The sequence below is a fragment of the Salmo salar genome, chromosome 03 (assembly GCF_965601325.2).
Source record: "Salmo salar chromosome 03, fSalSal1, whole genome shotgun sequence".
Classification (NCBI taxonomy): Eukaryota; Metazoa; Chordata; class Actinopteri; order Salmoniformes; family Salmonidae; genus Salmo; species Salmo salar.
In genome coordinates, this window is record NC_138293.1 from 12,517,501 (window position 1) to 12,524,105 (window position 6,605).

The window sequence follows — 6,605 nt, forward strand, 5'->3', positions numbered from 1 at the left end:
TCTCTCTGTACTTTGCTCCGTTCATCTTTCCCTCAATCCTGACTAGTCTCCCAGTTCCTGCTGCTGATAAACATCCCCATACCATGATGTTGCCACCACCATGCTTCCCCGCAGGGATGGTGGCAGGTTTCTTCCAGACGTGTCGCATGGCATTCAGGCCAAAGAGTTCAATCTTGGTTTCATCAGACCAGAGAATCTTGTTTCTCATGGTCACAGAGTCCTTTAGGAACCTTTTGGCAACTCCAAGCGGGCTGTCATGCGCCTTTTATTGAGGAGTGGCTTCCGTCTGGCCACTCTACGATAAAGGCCTGATTGGTAGAGTGCTGCAATGATGGTTGTCCTTCTGGAAGGTTCTCCCATCTCCAGAGAGGAACTCTGGAGCTCTGTCAGAGTGACCATCGGTTTCTTGGTCACCTCCCTGACCAAGGCCCTTCTCCCCCGATTGCGCAGTTTGGCTGGGCAGCCAGATCTAGGAAGAGTCTTGGTGGTTCTAAACTTCTTCCATTTAAGATTAATGGAGGCCTCTGTGTTCTTGGGGACCTTCAATGCTACAGAAACGTTTTGGTGCAGAGGATATGTTAATTAGAATTACCAGCCTCAGAAATTGCAGCCCCAATAAATGCTTCACAGAGTTCAAGTAACAGACACATCTCAACATCAACTGTTCAGAGGAGATTTCGAGAATCAAGCCTTCATGGTTGAATTGTTGCAAAGAAACCACTACTAAAGGACACCAATAAGAAGAGACTTGCTTGGGCCAAGAAACACGAGCAATGGACATTAGACCGGTGGAAATTTGTCCTTTGATCTGGAGTCCAAATTGGAGATTTTTGGTTCCAATGTCTTTGTGAGATGCAGTGTGGGTGAACTGATGAACTCTGCATGTATATTTCCCACCGTGAAGCACGGAGGAGGAGGTGTTATGGTGTGGGGGTGCTTTGCTGGTGACACTGTCTGTGATTTATTTATTTAGAACACACTTAACCAGCATGGCTACCACAGCATTCTGCAGCGATACGCCATCCCATCTGGTTTGGGCTTAGCGGGACTATCATTTGTTTTTCAACAGGACAATGACCCAACACACCTCCAGGCTATGTAAGGGCTATTTTACCAAGAAGGAGAGTGATGGAGTGTTGCTTCAGATGACCTGGCCTCCACAAAATTGAGATGGTTTGGGATGAGTCAGACTACAGAGTGAAGGAAAAGCTGCCAACAAGTGCTCAGCATATGTGGGAACTCCTTCAAGACTGTTGGAAAAGCATTCCAGGTGAAGAGAATGGTTGAAAGAATGCCAAGAGTGTTTCATCAAGGCAAAGGATGGCTATTTGAAGAATCTCAAATATATATAAATATATACAGTGAGCACCATAATTCATTGGACCTTGACCATTTGTTTTGTTATTTTGGTTCTGTACTCTAGCACTTTGAGTTTGAAAGGATACAATGACAATGAGGGTGAAGAGGAGACTGTCAGCTTTAATTTGAGGGTATTTTCATACATATCCTCTCTAGGCTAGGCGGGACGAATTCGTCCCACCTACGTAACAGCCACTGCCAGCCTGTGGCGCGATTTTCAAAACCTTAAAAATCCTATTACTTCAATTTCTCAAACATATGACTATTTTACAGCCATTTAAAGACAAGACTCTCGTTAATCTAACCACACTGTCCGATTTCAAAAAGGCTTTACAACGAAAGCAAAACTTTAGATTGTGTCAGCAGAGTACCAAGCCAGAAATAATCAGACACCCATTTTTCAAGCCAGCATATAATGTCACCAAAACCCAGAAGACAGCTAAATGCAGCACTCACCTTTGATGATCTTCATCAGATGACAACCCTAGGACATTATGTTATACAATACATGCATGTTTTGTTCAATCAAGTTCATATTTATATAAAAAACCAGCTTTTTACATTAGCATGTGACGTTCAGAACTAGCATACCCCCCGCGAACTTCCGGGGAATTCGCTAACATTTTACTAAATTACTCACGATAAACGTTCACAAAAAGCATAACAATTATTTTAAGAATTATAGATACAGAACTCCTCTATGCACTCGATATGTCCGATTTTAAAATAGCTTTTTGGTGAAAGCACATTTTGCAATATTCTAAGTACATAGCCCAGGCATCACGGGCTCGCTATTTAGACACCCGGCAAGTTTAGCACTCACCATAATCATATTTACTATTATAAAAGTTTGATTACCTTTTGTTGTCTTCGTCAGAATGCACACCCAGGACTGCTACTTCAATAACAAATGTTGGTTTGGTCCAAAATAATCCATCGTTATATCCGAATAGCGGCGTTTTGTTCGTGCGTTCCAGACACTATCCGAAATAGTAAAGAAGTGTCGCGCGCATGGCGCAATTCGTGACAATAAAATTCTAAGTATTCCATTACCGTACTTCGAAGCATGTCAACCGCTGTTTAAAATCAATTTCTACGACATTTTTCTCGTAGAAAAGCGATAATATTCCGACAGTGAATCTCCTTTTCGGCAAACAGAGGAAAAAATCCCAAAGGCGGGGGCGGTCGGGGTCATGTGCATAAGCCCAGTGTCCCTTGATCGGCCACTTGAGAAAGGCGATAATGTGTTTCAGCCTGGGGCTGGAATGACGACATTCTGTTTTTTCCCGCTCTCTGAGAGCCTATGGACGACGTGGGAAGTGTCACGTTAGAGCAGAGATCCTTAGTAAATGATAGAGATGGAAAAGAAGTTCAAGAAATGGTCAGACAGGCCACTTCCTGTAAAGGAATCTCTCAGGTTTTGACCTGCCATTTGAGTTCTGTTATACTCACAGACACCATTCAAACAGTTTTAGAAAATTTAGGGTGTTTTCTATCCGTATGTAATAAGTATATGCATATTCTAGTTACTGGGTAGGAGTGGTAACCAGATTAAATCGGGTATGTTTTTTATCCAGCCGTGTCAATACTGCCCCCTATCCTAAACAGGATATCGGATGAACCGTTTAGAAATGACAACACCTTTTGTTCATGGTCCCCCCATTTTAAGGTTCTACAAGTATTTGATGAATTGGCTTCACAGATGTGTGTCGTTAGGCAGGTGTATTCATTTGTGTCGTTAGTGAATACAGGAGAGCTGTTGATGAATAGTATTGATTCTAAACTTTGCTATTGCCTTTGGAGGTTGTTGTTACATTACATTACATTTAAGTCATTTAGCAGACGCTCTTATCCAGAGCGACTTACAAAATGGTGCATTCACCTTATGATATCCAGTGGAACAACCACTTTACAATAGTGCATCTAAATCTTTTAAGGGGGGGGGGGGTTAGAAGGATTACTTTATCCTATCCTAGGTATTCCTTAAAGAGGTGGGGTTTCAGGTGTCTCCGGAAGGTGGTGATTGACTCCGCTGTCCTGGCGTCGTGAGGGAGCTTGTTCCACCATTGGGGTGCCAGAGCAGCGAACAGTTTTGACTGGGCTGAGCGGGAACTGTGGTTCCTCAGAGGTAGGGGGGCCAGCAGGCCAGTGGTGGATGAACGCAGTGCCCTTGTTTGGGTGTAGGGCCTGATCAGAGCCTGAAGGTATGGAGGTGCCGTTCCCTTCACAGCTCCGTAGGCAATCACCATGGTCTTGTAGCGGATGCGAGCTTCAACTGGAAGCCAGTGGAGAGAGCGGAGGAGCGGGGTGACGTGAGAGAACTTGGGAAGGTTGAACACCAGAAGGGCTTCGGCGTTCTGGATGAGTTGTAGGGGTTTAATGGCACAGGCAGGGAGCCCAGCCAACAGCGAGTTGCAGTAATCCAGACGGGAGATGACAAGTGCCTGGATTAGGACCTGCGCCGCTTCCTGTGTGAGGCAGGGTCGTACTCTGCGAATGTTGTAGAGCATGAACCTACAGGATCGGGTCACCGCCTTGATGTTAGTGGAGAACGACAGGGTGTTGTCCAGGATCACGCCAAGGTTCTTAGCACTCTGGGAGGAGGACACAAGGGAGTTGTCAACCGTGATGGCGAGATCATGGAACGGGCAGTCCTTCCCCGGGAGGAAGAGCAGCTCCGTCTTGCCGAGGTTCAGCTTGAGCTGGTGATCCGTCATCCACACTGATATGTCTGACAGACATGCAGAGATGCGATTCGCCGCCTGGTTATCAGAAGGGGGAAAGGAGAAGATTAATTGTGTGTCGTCTGCATAGCAATGATAGGAGAGACCATGTGAGGATATGACAGAGCCAAGTGACTTGGTGTATAGCGAGAATAGGAGAGGGCCTAGAACAGAGCCCTGGGGGACACCAGTGGTGAGAGCGCATGGTGCGGAGACAGATTCTCGCCACGCCACCTGGTAGGAGCGACCTGTCAGGTAGGACGCAATCCAAGCGTGGGCCGCGCCGGAGATGCCCAACTCGGAGAGGGTGGAGAGGAGGATCTGATGGTTCACAGTATCAAAGGCAGCAGATAGGTCTAGAAGGATGAGAGCAGAGGAGAGAGAGTTAGCTTTAGCAGTGCGGAGAGCCTCCGTGACACAGAGAAGAGCAGTCTCAGTTGAATGCCCAGTCTTGAAACCTGACTGATTAGGATCAAGAAGGTCATTCTGAGAGAGATAGCAGGAGAGCTGGCCAAGGACGGCAAGAGTTTTGGAGAGAAAAGAAAGAAGGGATACTGGTCTGTAGTTGTTGACATCGTTGTTAATAGTTAATAGTTGTTGTTGGGGTGTGACAACATGAGGAAGACAGCAGGGTCGATGCAAATTAAGCTGGCTGTCATAAGGCTCAGAAATGAAAAACAATCAATCAGGAACATTGCAAAAACCCTGGGCATGCCCAAGTCCACAATTTGGTTCATCATTATCAAGAAAAAAACAACCGGTGAACTCAATTATGTCAAAAGACCCGGTAGACTGAGGAAGACCACTCTCTATGGTGAAGAAAACCCCTCTAACAGCCCAACAGATCAAAAACACTCTCCTGGATGCAGGTGTAGATGTGTCAAAGTCTACCATACGTAGAAGACTACACCAGCAGGACTACAGATGGTACACTACAAGATGCAAACCACTGATAAGCCTGAAGAACAGAAAGGCGAGATTACAATTTGCTAAAAAGCACCTAAAAGAGCCCCAAGAGTTCTGGAAAAAAGTATTGTGTATAGATGAGACAAAGATTAACAATTACCAGAGTGATGGAAAGTGTGGAGAATAAAAAGACATGCCCATGATCCAAAGCATACCACCTCATCCGTGAAACATGGTGGATGGGGTGTTATGGCTTGGGCCTGTATGGCTGCCAGTGGAACAGGCTCACATGTCTTCATCGATGATGTGACTGCAGACAGAAGAAGAACAATGAATTCTGAAGTCTACAGAAATATTTTATCTGCTCAGATAAAACCAAATGCCTCCAAACTCATTGGATGGCACTTCATCATGCAACAAGACAATGACCCTAAACATACTGCTAGAGCAACGAAGGGGTTTTTGGTGGCCATAAAGTGGAAAATCCTTGACTGGCCGGGTCAATAATCGAATCTGAATCCAATTGAACATGCATTTTACATCCTGAAGAGGAGACTGAAGGCAATAAGTCCCCGAAACAAGCAGGAACTGAAGATGGCTGCAGTACAGGGCTGGCAGAGCATCACCAGGGAAGATACACAGCGTCTGGGGATGTCGATGCATCGCAGACTTCAAGCAGTCATTGCATGCAAAGGATATGTGACCAAATATTAACAATGATTACTTTATTCTACAGTATGTTAAACTGTCCAATGTTTTTGAATGCCCGAAAATGGGGGGGACTATGTACAAAAGCTTCTATAATTTCTAAACGGTTCATCCGATATGTATGAAAAGACCCTCAAATTAAAGCTGACAGCCTGCATTATGGTGCTCACTGTATACTGTATAATGATCTGTAATTAGAAAAATAACTTAACGTTTAGGTTATATGCACCGTGGCTAATATACTGATAGTTTTTCCTTTTTACCCCTTTTTCTCCCCAATTGGTATTTACAGTCTTGTCCCATCGCTGCAACTCCCAAATGGACTTTGGAGAGGCAATGTTCGAGAGCCAAGCGTCCTCTGAAACATGACCCCGCCAAGCCGCACTGCTTGCTTAACCCAGAAGCACCAATGTGTCAGAGGAAACACAGTTCAGCTGGTGACCGAAATCAGCATACATGCACCTGGCCACCACAAGGAGTCACTAGAGTGCAATGGGACAAGGGCATCCCTGCTGGCCAAACCCTCCCCTAACCTGGATGACGCTGGGCCAATTGTGCACCGTCTCATGGGTCTCCTGGTCGCGGCCGGCTGCAACACAGCTCGGGATCGAACCCGGCTCTGTAGTGACGCCTCTAGCACTGAGATGCAGTGCCTTAGACCGCTGCGCCACTCGGAAGGCCCAATGTACTGATTATGTTAATGACCTTATATCACTTACAGAATGTCAGGTTACCAATGTAATCAATCAAATAAAGTCTAACATTTAAAAAAATTAAGTAAATCATTAGAAGAGCACAGAAAGGGATTCCACTCTTTCCTCAAATTAATGAAATGAATGGAAAATGATGAAGTATTATCTAATGGAAAATATCTTATTTTTGTTTAATAACTTATTTCTATTTATTTGT